The 16,565-nt window shown below is 39.2% G+C and overlaps 1 non-coding gene across 1 annotated transcript; it reads right to left on the bottom strand.

Annotated features, from left to right (window-relative positions):
• Window positions 1-13,196: 13,196 nt before the first annotated feature.
• Window positions 13,197-13,300, bottom strand: LOC112713820 (small nucleolar RNA R71). Its single transcript, XR_003158781.1, has one exon. It is a non-coding gene; the product is annotated as a small nucleolar RNA R71 (small nucleolar RNA).
• Between the last annotated feature and the right edge of the window lie 3,265 nt (window positions 13,301-16,565).

Genomic DNA, 16,565 nt, shown 5'->3' with positions numbered 1-16,565 from the left:
TTAAATTTTGACACCAATCTTTGAATGATCATAACTTCCTCTACAAAAATTTAAATCTTACAATCTTTATATCAATTTGAAGAGTTTTCAATAAACTTTAATTCTAAACAAATTCCAGCAAATTTTAAAAATTGAGGCAAAAGTTATGATCAGACAAAGTTCATCAAAATTCCCTTTTTACCAAATTTTCACATGTACTCAAATTTACCAAATTCTAAAGCCACATCCAACTAAATCAATACTAAACTTCCATTTACAGCACAATTTACCCTCTTGGGTCACAATTCACCATTCTCAATCATCAAACATCAAATATATGACTCTAAAATCAATCCTCCACCAACACATTCACTAATCATCACTTTATCTATATCAATTCTCATTATCAATCTCATTCATGCTTTATATCAATATCCAACAATATACAATCATTCAAAATCATCAAGCATCATATCTCAATATCATTATTTCTCAACATAACAATATCAATTCAACATACAACATCAATCAACCATCATCAACAACCACATAAATCCAAACCTATCCTACAGGTCACTAGTCTAAGTGTCCATGAATATTATATACTACATAGAAGAAACCGAAACCATACCTTGGCCGATTCTCTATATGAACCAAAACCCTAAATTGAGCACAAGCAAGCTCTCAACCACAATCCAAGCTTTCAATTCCATTTCAACAAGCAGCAACAAGTTCCAATAGCTCCCGAACTCACAAAAATCAAGCTATATATACACAAATCATCATTAATCAACCTAGGGCTCATCATAAATGAAATTTCACAAGAATTCAATGCCTCTTACCTTGTCCAATCATTTTGGTAGCCAAAATCCAATGCTAAGCAAGGATTAGAGTGAACCTAAACACCCATAACCACAAAATCTCACTTAATCAAAAGCCCTAAACTCGAAATTTTGAATAGAAGAACTGAGAATATTTTGTGGTTACCTCTCCTATTTCTTGTATGGGTCTTGTAGAGCTCTTCACAAGGAACGTGTAGCTGCAAACGGTGCGGTGATCGGAGCTTTATAGCTCAAGATATGAGCTTGAGAAGAAGATGGTGAATAGTAGCAATGGTATTCCTTTCTTCTTCTCTTTTCAGCAAGCAAGTGTGTTCTGTTTGAGACTTTGAGTGTTGTTGCTGATTGGGTTCACTATGAACCTTTTCTATGTTGGGCTTGGGCCCGGTCCAACTCGTCAATATTTTTAGCTCGTTTGGCCCAATTTCGAGCCAAACCTTTAAAATTAACGCCCGATTTTTTATTTCTAATATTTTCTAAGGTTTTTGACTGTTTTCACTTTTTCTCGCGCAGCACCGGGCAGACTTGAACCAGTTCAACCGGTTTGACTGTCGGTTCTCGATTTTTCACGGTTTTTCATAGAAAACACATTTTCTGCCTCAAAAAAACCTACTGAGTCCAAAAATCATATTTAAATCCTCAAATTCTCACTCTAACTTTTCGGAACCTAATTTGGACAATATTAATTACTTAATTATACGGTTAATTAAGCTCGGGTCTTACATTCTTCCCACCAAATAAGAAATTTTGCCTTCAAAATTTAATGATTACCTGAGAATAGCTCGGGGTAATCCTTCCGCATCTCGGACTCCAATTCCCAAGTATGCTCTTCAACTCCTGCTCACTCCCAAACTACTTTAACCAATGAAACTTCCTTTTCTCGCAGCTTTTGCACACTAGTGTCGTCAATTCTCACTGGCGTTACTTGGAAAGTCAAGTTCTCCCTCAACTCAACCGACTCAGGCTCCAACACATGAGCCACATCCGACGTGTACTTACAGATTTGTGACACGTGAAATACGTCATGCAAGTTCGATAAGTGAGGCAGCAAAGCTACTTGATATATGCCACTGGCCTGAATCGCCTTAGAATCTCAAACGGACCAATGAACCTCGGATTCAACTTCTTGGTCTTAATCGCTCTTCCAATCCCAGTTGTCAGTGTAACTCTCAGAAGTACATGTTCTCCCATTTCAAACTCTATGGTTTCCTTCTCTGATCTGCATAGCTTTTTCTGTCGACTCTGAGTAGTTAGAATTCTCTCCCAAATCTTCTTAATATTCTCCGTAGTCTCAGCTACCAAATCAAGACCCAAAACGCTCACTTCATCCGATTCATACCAACAAAGTGGAGATTGGCACTTCCGTCCATACAAGGCCTCTTACGAAGCCATCCCAATGCTCGCATGAAAACTATTATTATACGCAAACTCCACCAATGGCATGTAACGGTCCCAAATTCCGGGTTGATCCAAAACATATGCTCTTAGCATATCCTTCAATGTCTGAATAGTCATTTTTGACTGTCCATCTGTTTGTGGATGATACGCAGTACTGAGACATAGATTCGTACCGAAGGACCTTTGGAGAGCTCCCCAAAACCTTGATGTGAATCGGGGGTCACGGTCTGACACTATGCTCAAAGGCACACCGTGCAACCTTACTATCTCCTTGATGTACAATCTTGCCAACTCCTCCATAGAACAGTTCACTCGAATAGGAAAAAAATGAGCAGATTTGGTTAAGCGATCCACGATCACCCAAATCGCATCAAATCCCGACCTAGTCCTCGGTAAACCGGTCACAAAATCCATCGCGATTCCTTCCTACTTCCGCTGAGGAATCTCAAGTGGCTGTAGCATCTCCGACGGTTTCTGACGTTCTATCTTCACCTTCTGACATGTCAGACACTTGGATACCACTGTAGCTACATCACCTTTCATCCCAGGCCACCAGAACATCTTCTTTAAGTCATAATACATCTTCGTACTTCCGGGATGAATAGAAAACCCATTGTTATGAGCTTCCGACAACAAGTCTTGTCTTAAACACCCGACATCCGGTATACCAATTCTCCCCTTATATCTCCACAACCCTTCATCATCTTTGGTGAATTCTCCAAGCCTCTTCTCACCAACTGTTTAAAACAATTGCTGAAGCTTTTGCTCATCTTGCTGAGCCTTCTGAATCTCTGCTTTAAACGTACTCGAAATCTGTAATTGGTTCAAACAAGCTCTTCTAGAAACTTCACCAATATCTAGCCTAAGATCCACAAACTTATCCAATAGTCACTCTTCCTTGATCCTCATCCATGCTATGGTTAAAGATTTCCGACTTAAAGCATCTGCTACCATGTTCGCCTTTCCATGTTGATAACTTAATTCAAAATCGTAATCCTTAAGCAACTCCATCCTCCTTCTCTGATGCATATTAAGTTCTTTCTGATCAAAGATGTACTTGAGACTCTTATGATAAGAAAATATGCTAAACCTCACTCCGTACAAGTGGTGTCTCCAAATGTTCAATGCAAATACAATCGTTGTTAATTTCAAGTCATGAGTTGGGTAATTTACCTCGTGCGGTCTCAGCTGACGTGATGCGTAAGCCACCACGTTCTGGTGTTGTATCAACACACAACCCAAACTCTTCAAAGAAGTATCACAATATACCTCAAAAGGTTCATACGGTTCCGACAAAATCAAAACAGGCGCCGAAGTTAACTTTTGCTTCAAAGTCTGAAAATTTTCTTCACACTCCGATGTCCACACAAATGGCACGTCCTTCCTTGTCAACTTAGTCATCGATAATGCAATCCGAGAAAATCCTTCAATAAATCTCCGGTAATATCTGGCTAAACCCAAGAAACTTCTAATTTCCGTCATCATTGTTGGTCTTTCCCATTCCATCACCGCCTCCACTTTAGAAGAATCCACCACTATTCCTCCTTTGCTCACCACGTGACCTAGGAACTTCACTTCCTCCTTCCAGAACTCGCACTTCGACAACTTAGCGTACAATTTCCGCTCCTTTAAAATTTGTAACACAATCTTCAAGTGTTTCTCATGCTCCTTTGCCGTCTTAGAATAAACTAAGATGTCGTCTATGAAAACCACCACGAATTTGTCCAAAAAGGGATGAAACACTCTGTTTATGTAATCCATGAAAATAGCAGGTGCATTCAATAACCCAAAGGACATAACTGCAAACTCGTAGTATCCATAGCACGTCCTAAACGCAGTCTTATGGATATCATCCTCTTTAACTCTTATCTGATGGTAACCGGATCTTAAATCGATCTTGGAAAACATTCCAGCTCCTTGCAACTGATCCATCAAGTCATCTATCCTTGGCAGCGGGTACTTGTTCTTTACAGTTACTTTGTTCAACTGTCGATAATCCACACACAGTCGCATTCCTCCATCCTTCTTCTTCACCAATGAAACTGGCGCTCCTCATGGTGATACACTCGGTCGAATGAACCTCTTGTTCAGAAGCTCTTCCAACTGAGTCTTAATTCAGCCAGCTCTATTGGAGCCATCCTATATGGCGCAATCGAAACTGGTCTGGCTCCCGACACCAATTCAATCGCAAATTCAATCTCCCTTTGAGGTGGGAACTCAGGGATATCTTCCGAAAACACTTCCAAAAAGTCTCTAACCACCGGAATTTGTTCTAAGTTCTGAGCATCGCCCGAAGCATTAGCAGTTAACAAGATGTAACCTTGACACTCTTCCCTTCTACAGTGCATTGTTACAGAGTTCAAGTAATAACCCTCAGCTATCACTGCTCTATTTTCTCCTTCCGGCATAAACTGAATTGACCGCTTGAAGCAATCCAACAAAACTCGATTCTTCGACAACCAATCAAACCCCAATATCATCTCCAACCCAACCATTGGTAAACAGATCAAGTCATGCACGAAGTCTCTACCCTCAAGTTTGAATCCTACTTGCCTACAACCTGACCTAGTCATAACCGTCTGATGTGGAGCATGTACATATAGATCAAATGCTAACTCTTACACTTTCAAGCCTAATTCCTCAACTTTAGCAAATGAAATAAACAAATGTGAAGCTCCAATATCATACAATGCATCTAAGGTTTTATCACCAATTAAACATATAACTCTCATCAATGGATCCGCCTTGGAAGCATCCTTGGCGTTCACTGCAAAGACTCGACCTTGATGCTGACTCTGACCCGCATTTAGGTTCTTCCCACGTGTGCAATCCCTCGCAATATGACCAGGCAAGCCACATTTGAAGCACCCACCTAAACCAATCTTGCATGAGTCATATAGGTGAAAATGTCCACAATGCACACAATTCAAATCCGGAGAAACCTTACTCTGATTTCCTCTCCCTTTGCCACACTGAAACTGATCTTGAATGTTCTTTCTGAAGCCTCCTTGACCTTGAGGCGCATATCTTCCTCTCTTAAAACTTTGACCCTTCGTATGGAAATACTTGCCACGTTCCTTACTAGTATTCCCTCCATGAGTTTCCTTGGATGCCGCCACTGTCTTGGCATACTCCTCAACCACCCTTGCTTTATTCACCAAATCAGAGAAAGTACGAATCTCCATAGGAGCCACAGCAGTCATTATATTGTCCTTCAAGCCCCTTTGGTATTTGATACACTTCCAGCTTTCATAGGTCTCCGGGGCACCTTGACACACCCTAGAAAACCTACAAAGCTCCTCAAACTTGCTTGTGTAGTCTACCACAGACAAGGAACCTTGCTTCAGCTGCATAAGTTCCATCTCCTTCGCCTCCCTTGCAGACTCAGAAAAGTACTTCTTGTAAAAGGCCATCTGGAATACGTCTCGAGGAACATCGGTGTTCTGAAGCTATAATAAGCGGCACTCTACTTGTCACCAGTGCTGGGCTTCTCCTGCAAGCTGATAAGCGACAAACTCGACATATTGATTATTTCAAACATGATGCGCCTGTAAAGCACGCTCCATGCCCTGGAACCAGTTGTTCGCTTCTGTAGGATTAGTTGATCCTCGGAAAGTTGGTGGATGAACCTTGAGGAAAGTCACCAAGGTCATCGGAACTCCTCCCGTGTTATCGCCGTTTCTCTCAGAATTATCATTAGCATTCCCTTAGCCATTCCCATTTTCATTTTTGGCCGGTTGGCCTAACTTCTGCACTGCTTGCAGAGTCACAATAGCATTAGCCTCCATAGTGTTCGCAAGGTTTGCCATTGCCGCCATAAATTTGGCATGATTGTCAGCAGGTTGCTCATTCCTACTCTCTTGTGAACGTGCTCGACCTTATCCACGAGTGGCCATTAGGGTTCCTGTCTACACCAAACAATCGATATCGAGGTGATCAGTCTCAATATCAAAAGCCTAGTGCTTCAATTATCCCAAACAGGCACTCACAAAGAAGCATGCTATGCAACATCAAGTAGATAACCTAACAGCATCAGATAAAAGGACACACAGGGTATGCAATGAAGCACAATCGGTCCATCCCTCAGGCTCACGAGGACGAACTGCTCTGATACCACTAAATGTAACACCCTAATTAGCCTAAGCCTTACATTGTAAACCAAAGGTTAATCAGAGATTACGACAGTCCTAAGCTCATACATATAGTATATAGAAAGAATTAGTATAATCTAGAAGCCCGATGAAAGTTATAGCTCAAAACAGAATTTAAAAAGCACAAAACATACTAACGAAGCTTCTAACTTAAAGCACAAGAAACGTATACAATATAACAAGATATAATAGTATAATATCATAAGAATCTAGTCACGGCTCGCAGAGTTTAAGCCGATTAGTCATATATACAGACAAATAGAAACCAGACAGTAAAACAGCTTATACAAGTTTTTCTCTCTCAAATACAAGCCTCTAGGCAAAACAAAATACAAAATATGAGAGACATATACAAAATAAACAAATGACTCCAAGAGTACCAGGATCCTCCGCTTCTGTCACTATCCAGATAACTCACCGAGGTGGGTTGCGACCTACATCTGAAAAATAACAATAGAATATGGTATGAGAACTGGAGGTTCTCAGTATGGTAACAGTGCCCAGTAATGTAGGATATAAGACCCCGGGATGCCAAAGGCAATCCTAGAACTTCATATCCGTCACAGATTTCATCTTAAGGCACACTAAAACAATAAAGCATATCCATATAAATCTTAACATAAATAAATAGGGTAATCTATCTTAGGGGATTTCTATTCCAACCAAACACCGCTGTCCCACAACCTTCACCAACCTATCCTCCATGCGATCCCATCGCCACCGCCTTCCTAACCTCCTCAATCCCAATAGAAATCACAATTAATTACAATGCAAGTAAAACACAGGTAGAAGCATATAAGGCAAGTAATACAAGTAGCAATTAGGCATGATATACAAATAGACAAACAATTACAAGTCGGCAAAGCATACAAACAAATAAAAAATGCACATGACGAATGCATGTCCTACTAGCTATGGTATCACATTGTCGGTTCAACTGCCAACCCAACACACCTCCTTGGAGATGTCGCCCTTTGGAATCATCATTGGGAACCCCCGAGATATAGTGCTCGGATCACTGTCCAGGATTTGTGTCTTCACACTCTATTGATCCGAAGGGATGCGAGCAGGATACTCTTGCCACGAACCTTACATCTCAACACAAGCGGGACAAACCACCGCCCTTACGCCGCCGCCGCTACCTCGACAGGCAGGATCCAACCGCCGTTCCTGTCGAGCGCGTAACTTCTCATAATTCTCAATATACAACAGTAGTTCAACGGTTTTTTAGAAAATATTTTCAACACATCATGAATCATCATTGTACATTCGAGTCCTCGATTCTTCTCAACCACTGTCCAATCAACATTTTCATTCCGAGTCCTCGGCTCCGCTCAACTACTGTCAAAACAATCTTTATTCCGAACTCATCAGTTCGTCAGTTCTCATCTCATATATCAATTATTCTTCACATACCATCAAACTATTCTCAGTACACTAGAAACCTAATCCTGCGTTTTCTAATTTTTCATAAGAATATTAACTAAAACCCTTATGTTATTTCCCATGTTTCGAATGCCCAAAACTAGGCCCAATAGTTTAAAATTGATATCACAGAAGCTTACAATCTTAATGGGAAGTTGAAATAGTTGAAAATAAAATTTAAATTTGAGAAACAGGACGTGTGCGTACGTATAGGGGTGTGCGTGCGCACGCCCAAGAGAAGTTTCAAAACTTGTGCGTATGCACAGGTAAAAATTTTTACAATTCTGTTTCGCTCGCACAAGCTGTGCTAGCGCGCTTATCAGACTGGCATTCCCAACGTGTGCGTGAGCACAGGGCTGTACGTACGCACAGGTTGTAATTTCTCATTGGGTATGTGCGCACAAGCCGTGCTAGCGCTGCAAATAGGGAGCCTTCCCCTGCGTGTGTGTACGCACAAGTCTGTGCGTGTGTACAGGTTTAAATTTTCACAAGGTTGTGTGTGCGCACAATGCTGTGCGTGCGCACATACCAGAAATAAAAAAATTCTGCAACTTTGCAGAATTTCAGATTTTGACACCAATCATTTGAATGATCATAACTTCCCCTACAAAAATCCAAATCTTACAATCTTTATATCAATTTGAAGAGTTTTCAATAAATTTTAATTCTAAACAAATTTCAGTGAATTTTGAAATTTGAGACAAAAGTTATGATCAGACAAAGTTCTTCAAAATTCCCTTTTTACCAAATTTTCACATGTACTCAAATTTACCAAATTCTCAAGCCACATCCAACTATATCAATACTAAACTTCTATTTATAGCACAATTTACCCTCTTGAGTCACAATTCACCATTCTCAATCATCAAACATCAAATATATGACTCTAAAATCAATCCTCCACCAATACATTCACCAATCATCACTTTATCTCTATCAATTCTCATTATCAATCTCATTCATGCTTTATATCAATATCCAACAATATACAATCATTCAAAATCACCAATCATCATATCTCAACATCATCATTTCTCAACATAATAATATCAATTCAACATACAACATCAACCAACCATCATCAACAACCACATTAATCCAAACCTATCCTCCGGGTCACTAGCCTAAGTGTCCATGAATATTATATACTATATAGAGAAAAGCAAAACCATACCTTTGCCGATTCCCTATATGAACCAAAACTCTAAATTGAGCACAAGAAAGCTCTCAACCACAATGCAAACTTTCAATTCCACTTCAACAAGCACCAACAAGTTCCAATAACTCCCAAACGCACAAAAATAAGCTATATATACACAAATCGTCACTAATAAACCTATAGGGCTCATCATAAATGAAATTTCACATGAGTTCAATGCCTCTTACCTTGTCCAACCATTTTGGTATTCAAAATCCAATGCTAAGTAAGGATTAGAGTGAACCTAAAACACCCAAAATCCCAAAATCTCACTTAACCAAAAGCCCTAAAACTCAAAATTTTGAAAAGAAGAACTAAGAAAATTTCATGGTTACCTCTCCAGTTTCTTGTATGGGTCTTTGATGAGCGGATAATTTATACACTTTTTGGCATTGTTTTTAGGTAGTTTTTAGTAAGTTCAAGCTACTTTTAGGGATGTTTTCATTAGTTTTTATGTTAAATTCACATTTCTGGACTTTACTATGAGTTTGTGTGTTTTTCTGTAATTTCAGGTAATTTCTGGCTGAAATTGAGGGACTTGAGCAAAACTCTGAAAAAGGCTGACAAAAGGACTGCTGATGCTGTTGGAATCTGACCTCCCTGTGCTCGAAATGGAGTTTCTGGAGCTACAGAACTCCAAATGGCGCGCTCTCAACGGCGTTGGAAAGTAGACATCCAGAGCTTTCCAGCAATATATAATAGTCCATACTTCATTCGGAAATTGACGACGTAAATTGGCATTGAACGCCAAGTACATGCTGCTGTCTGGAGTTAAACGCCAGAAACACGTCATGATCCGGAGTTGAACGCCCAAAACACGTCATAACTCGGCGTTCAACTCCAAGAAAAGCCTCAGCTCGTGAATAGATCAAGCTCAGCCCAAGCACACACCAAGTGGGCCCCAGAAGTGGATTTATGCATCAATCCCTTACTCATGTAAACCCTAGTAGCTAGTCTAGTATATATAGGACATTTAACTATTGTATTAGACGTCTTTTGACCACGTTTCATCTTTGGTCTCAGTTTTGTTTTATTCTTCATCTTAGGAGGCTATTGATCACATTTTGGGGGCTGGCCATTCGGCCATGCCTGAACCTTTCACTTATGTACTTTCAACAGTGGAGTTCCTGCACACCATAAATTAAGGGTGTGGAGCTCTGCTGTACCTCAAGTTTCAATACAATTACTATTAATTTTTATTCAATTCTCTTTTATTCTTATTCCAAGATGTACGTTGCACAACACTTTGATGAATGTGATGATCCGTGACACTCATCACCATTCTCACCTATGAACGCGCGTGATTGACAACCACTTCTGTTCTACTCTAGGTCGGGCGCATATCTCTTAGATTCCCCAACATAATCTTTGTGGTATAAGCTAGATAGATGGCGGAATTCATGGGGATCCGGAAAGTCTAACCTTTTTCTATGGTATTCCGAGTAGGATCCTGGGAATCCGGAAAGTCTAACCTTGTCTGTGGTATTCCGAGTAGGATTCCGGTATTGAATGACTGTGACGAGCTTCAAAATCCTGAAGGCTGGGCGTGATGACAAACGCAAAAGAATCAATGGATTCTACTCCAACCTGATTGAGAACCGACAGATGATTAGCCGTGCTGTGACAGAGCATTTGGACCATTTTCACTGAGAGGATGGGATGTAGCTATCAACAAGGGTGATGCCTCCAGACGATTAGCCGTGCAGTGACATCACATAGGACCATTTTCCCGAGAGGATTGAAAGTAGCCATTGATGATGGTGATGCCCTACATACAGCTTGCCATGGAAAGGAGTAAGAAGGATTGGATGAATGTAATAAAAAAGTAGAGATACGAGAGGAGCACAGCATCTCCATATGCCTATCTGAAATTCCCACTATTGATTTACATAAGTATTTCTATCCCTTTTTATTTTCCATTTATTATTAATTTTCGAAACCCATAATCATTTAATCTACCTAATTGAGATTTACAAGGTGACCATAGCTTGCTTCATACCAACAATCTCTGTGGGATCGACCCTTACTCACGTAAGGTATTACTTGGATGACCCAATACACTTGCTGGTTAAGTTGAACGGAGTTGTGAACTTCTTTGACAGTTCCTAGAACTCTTGTATCACAATTTCGTCCACCAAGTTTTTGGCGCCGTTGCCGGGGATTGTTCGAGTATGGACAACTGACGGTTCATCTTGTTGCTCAGATTAGGTAACTTTCTTTTCAAAAATCTTTTTTTAAAATTTTTCTTTTCTTTTTCGTTTTTTCCAACTTTATTTTCGAAAAAAAAAATTAATAAAAATCCAAAAAAATTAGAAAATCATAAAAACCAAAAATATTTTGTGTTCTTATTTGAGTCTTGAGTCAATTTTTAAGCTTGGTGTCAATTGCATGCTTTAAAAATTTTTCTTGCATTTTTCGAAAATTCCATGCATTCATAGTGTTCTTCATGATCTTCAAGTTGTTCTTGATAAGTCTTCTTGTTTGATCTTGATGATTTCTTATTTTGTGTTGTTTGTTGTTTTTCATATGCATTTTTCGTTTGTTAGAGTCCATGCATTAAAGATTTCTAAGTTTGGTGTCTTGCATGTTTTCTTTGCATCAAAAAAAAAATTTCAAAATTATGTTCTTGATTTTCATCATGATCTTCAAAGTGTTCTTGGTGTTCATCTTGACATTCATAGTGTTCTTGCATGCATCTTGTGTTTTGATCCAAAATTTTCATATTTTGGGTCATTTTTGTGTTTGTCTCTCTCATAATTAAAATTTTCAAAAATCAAAAAAATATCTTTTCCTTATTTTTCTCACAATTTTTGAAAATTTGAGATTGACTTAGTCAAAAAAATTTTCAAAATTTGTTGTTTCTTACAAGTCAAGTCAAATTTTCAATTTTAAAAAATCTTATCTTTTCAAAATCTTTTTCAAAAATCATATCTTTTTCATTTTTTTCTATTTTTCGAAAATTTCAAAAATCTTTTTCAAAATATTTTCAAAATCTTTTTATTATCTTTATATCAAATTTTCAAAAATATGCTAACAATTAATGTGATTAGTTCAAAAATTTGAAGTTTGTTACTTTCTTGTTAAGAAAGGTTCAATCTTTAAGTTCTAGAATCTTATCTTGTAGTTTCTTGTTAGTGAAGTAAGTAATTTTAAAATTTTTAAATTAAATCTTTTTATCTTTTATCTTATCTTTTTTCAAAAAATTTTATCTTTTTCAAAAATTTGATTTTAAAATATCTTATCTAACTCCTTATCTTCCTATCTTTTCAACTTTGATTTTAGTATCTTTTTCAACTAACTCTTTGACTTTTTGTTTGTTTCTTATCTTTTTCAAAACCACCTAACTACTTTTCCCTCTCTAATTTTCGAAAATATCTCATCTCTTTTTCAAAAATTCTTTTTGTTTTAAATTTTAATTTTAATCTTATCTTATCTCTAATTTTCAAAAATTACTAACCTTTTTTTTAAAAAATTATTTTCGAATTTTCTATCTCTTCTCTCTTATTCTATCTAATTATTTATTTACTAACACTTCTCTTCATCTCTTTTCATCTAAATATCTGAACCCACTCTTCTTCATTCTTCCCCCTTTCTTTTTCTACTAACATAAAGAAATCTCTATACTGTGACATAGAGGATTCCTCTTTCTTTTCTTGTTTTCTTCTCTTTCATATGAGCAGGAACAGGGAAAAAGGCACTCTTGTTGAAATTGATCCTGAACCTGAAAGGACTCTGAAAAGGAAACTAAGAGAAACTAAATTACAACAATCTAGAAACAACCTTTCAGAAATTTTCGAACAAGAGAAGGAGATGGCAGCCGAAAATAATAATAATGCAAGGAGAATGCTTGGTGACTTCACAAAGCCAACGTCCAAGTTTGATGGAAGAAGCATCTCCATTCCTGCCATTGGAGCCAATAACTTTGAGCTGAAACCTCAGCTAGTTGCCTTAATGCAACAAAACTGCAAGTTTTATGGACTTCCATCTGAAGATCCTTATCAGTTTTTAACTGAATTCTTGCAGATCTGTGAGATTGTAAAGACGAATGGAGTTGATCCTGAAGTCTACAGGCTCATGCTTTTCCCTTTTGCTGTAAGAGACAGAGCTAGAATATGGTTGGATTCACAACCTAAGGATAGCCTGGACTCCTGGGATAAGCTGGTCACTGCCTTCTTGGATAAATTCTTTCCTCCACAAAAGCTGAGCAAGCTTAGAGTGGATGTTCAGACCTTCAAACAAAAAGATGGTGAATCCTTCTATGAAGCTTGGGAAAGATACAAGCAATTGACCAAAAGGTGTCCATCTGACATGTTTTCAGAATGGACCATATTAGATATATTCTATTATGGTCTATCTGAGTTTTCAAAAATGTCATTGGACCATTCTGCAGGTGGATCCATTCACCTAAAGAAAACGCCTGCAGAAGCTCAAGAGCTTATTGACATGGTTGCAAATAACCAATTTATGTACACTTCTGAGAGGAATTCCATTAATAATGGGACGCCTCAAAGGAAGGGAGTTCTTGAGATTGATGCTCTGAATGCCATATTGGCTCAGAACAAAGTGTTGACTCAACAGGTCAACATGATCTCTCAAAGTCTGAATGGATGGCAAAATGCATCCAACAGTACTAAAGAGGTAGCTTCTGAAGAAGCTTATGATCCTGAGAACCCTGCAATAGCAGAGGTTAATTACATGGGTGAACCTTATGGAAACACCTATAACTCATCATGGAGAAATCATCCAAATTTCTCATGGAAAGATCAACAAAAGCCTCAACAAGGCTTTAACAATGGTGGACGTAACAGGCTGAGCAATAGCAAGCCTTTTCCATCATCTTCTCAGCAACAGACAGAGAATTCTGAACAAAACACTTCTAATTTAGCCAACTTAGTCTCTGATCTGTCAAAGGCCACTTTCAGTTTCATGAGTGAAACAAGATCCTCCATCAGAAATCTGGAGGCACAAGTGGGCTAGTTGAGTAAGAAAGTCATTAAAACTCCTCCCAGTATTCTCCCAAGCAATACAGAAGAGAATCCAAAAGGAGAGTGCAAGGCCATTGATATAATCAACATGGCTGAATGCACAAGGGAGGAGGACGACGAAAATCCTAGTGAGGAAGACCTCCTGGGACATCCCTCAAGCAAAAAGGAGTTTCCTAGTAAGGATCCAAAGGAATCTGAGGCTCATATAGAGACCATAGAGATTCCATTAAATCTCCTTCTGCCATTCATGAGCTTTAAAGACTATTCTTCCTCTGAAGAGGATGAAGATGTGACTGGAGAGCAAGTTGCTCAATATTTAGGAGCTATCATGAAGCTGAATGCCAAGTTGTTTGGTAATGAGACTTGGAAAAGTGAACCTCCCTTGCTCATTAGTGAACTAGATACCTAGATTCAGCAAATTTTACCTCAAAAGAAATAAGATCCTGGAAAGTTCTTAATACCTTGTACCATAGGCATCATGAGCTTTGAAAAAACTCTATGTGATCTGGGGTCAGGGGTAAATCTTATGTCACTTTCTGTAATGGAGAAGCTGGGGACCATTGAGGTACAACCTGCCTTGTTCTCATTACAATTGGCAGACAAGTCATTGAGACAAGCTTATGGAATAGTAGAGGACGTGCTAGTAAAGGTTGAAGGCCTTTACATCCCTGCTGATTTCATAATCTTAGACACTAGGAAGGAAGAGGATGATTGCATTATCCTTGGAAGACCTTTCCTAGCCACAGCAGAAGCTGTGATAGATGTCAACAGAGGTGAATTAGTCCTTCAATTGAATGGGGATTACCTTGTGTTTAAGGCACATGGCCATCCCTCTGTGACAAAAGAGAGTAAGCATGAAGAGCTTCTCTCAGTTCAGAGTCAAGAAGAGCCCCCACAGTCAAACTCTAAGTTTGGTGTTGGGAGGCCACAACCAAACTCTAAGTTTGGTGTTAAGACCCCATATCCAAACTCTAAGTTTGGTGTTGGGACTATACAATATTGACCTAATCACCTTTGTGGCTCCATGAGAGCCACTGTCAAGCTATTGACATTAAAAAAGCGCTTGTTGGGAGGCAACCCAATTTTATTTATCTAATTTTTATTTTATTCTATTTTATTGTTATTTTGTGTTTTATTAGGTAGATGATCATGTGGAGTCACGAAAAAAATATAAAAATTAAAAACAGAATAAAAAACAACAGAAGAAAAATCACACCCTGGAGGAAGCACAGACTGGCGTTCAACGCCAGTAAGGAGCATCTGGCTGGCGTTCAACGCCAGAACAGAGCATGAATCTGGCGCTGAACGCCAGAAACAAGCAACATTCTGGCGTTTGAACGCCAGGAATGTGCCTAGAGGAAAAGCTGGCGCTGAACGCCAGTAACAAGCATGAAACTGGCGTTCAACGCCAGAAACATGTTACATGTGGGCGTTGAACGCCCAGAACGTGCACCAATGGGCGTTTAAACGCCAGAATGGTGTGCAAAGGCATTTTACATGCCTATTTGGTGCAGGGATGGAATTCCTTGACACCTCAGGATATGTGGACCCCACATGATCACCTCAGGATCTGTGGACCCCACAGGAACCCCACCTACTATATTCCCACCTTACCTCCTAATCCTATTTTACTCTTCCCCATGTCACACTTCCCAAAACCCTTCACCAATCACCTCAATCTCTCTTTCCAATTACCCTCTTCACCATTCACATCCACCCACTCTTCCCCATAAACCCCACCTACCTTCCAAATTCAATTTTTCTTTCCCACCCAATCCCACCCTAAATGGCCGAACCTACCCTCTCCCCTTTCCCTATATATACCCTTCCATTCTACTTCATTTTCACACAACACTACCCCCTCTTCTATACCTTGGCCAAATTCATCTTCTCTCACTCTCCTCCATTTTCTTCTTCTTCTTCTTCTCTTCTTTCTTCTCTTGCTCGAGGGCGAGCAATATTTTAAGTTTGGTGTGGTAAAAGCATAAGCTTTTTTTTGTTTTTGTTTTTCCATTACCATCAATGGCACCTAAGGCCGGAGAATCCTCTAGAAAAGGAAAAGGGAAGACAAAAGCTTCCACCTCCGAGTCATGGGAGATGGAAAGATTCATCTCCAAAAGCCATCAAGACCACTTCTATGATGTTGTGGCAAAGAAGAAGGTGATCCCTGAGGTCCCTTTCAAGCTCAAGAAAAATGAGTATCCGGAGATCCGACATGAAATCCGAAGAAGAGGTTGGGAAGTCTTAACCAACCCCATGCAACAAGTCAGAATCTTAATGGTTCAAGGGTTCTATGCCAATGCATGGATCACTAGGAACCATGATCAAAGTATGAACCCGAATCCAAAGAATTATCTCACAATGGTTCGGGGGAAATACTTAGATTTTAGTCCGGAAAATGTGAGGTTGGCGTTTCACTTGCCCATGATGCAAGGAGATGAACGCCCCTACACTAGAAGGGTCAACTTTAATCAAAGGTTGGACCAAGTCCTAATGGACATATGTGTGGAAGGAGCTCAATGGAAGAGAGACTCCAAAGGCAAGCCAGTCCAACTAAGAAGACTGGATCTCAAGCCTGTGGCTAGAGGAT

Source organism: Arachis hypogaea, chromosome 9 (genome assembly GCF_003086295.3).
Source record: "Arachis hypogaea cultivar Tifrunner chromosome 9, arahy.Tifrunner.gnm2.J5K5, whole genome shotgun sequence".
Classification (NCBI taxonomy): Eukaryota; Viridiplantae; Streptophyta; class Magnoliopsida; order Fabales; family Fabaceae; genus Arachis; species Arachis hypogaea.
This window is presented reverse-complemented; position numbering and strand designations above follow the sequence as displayed.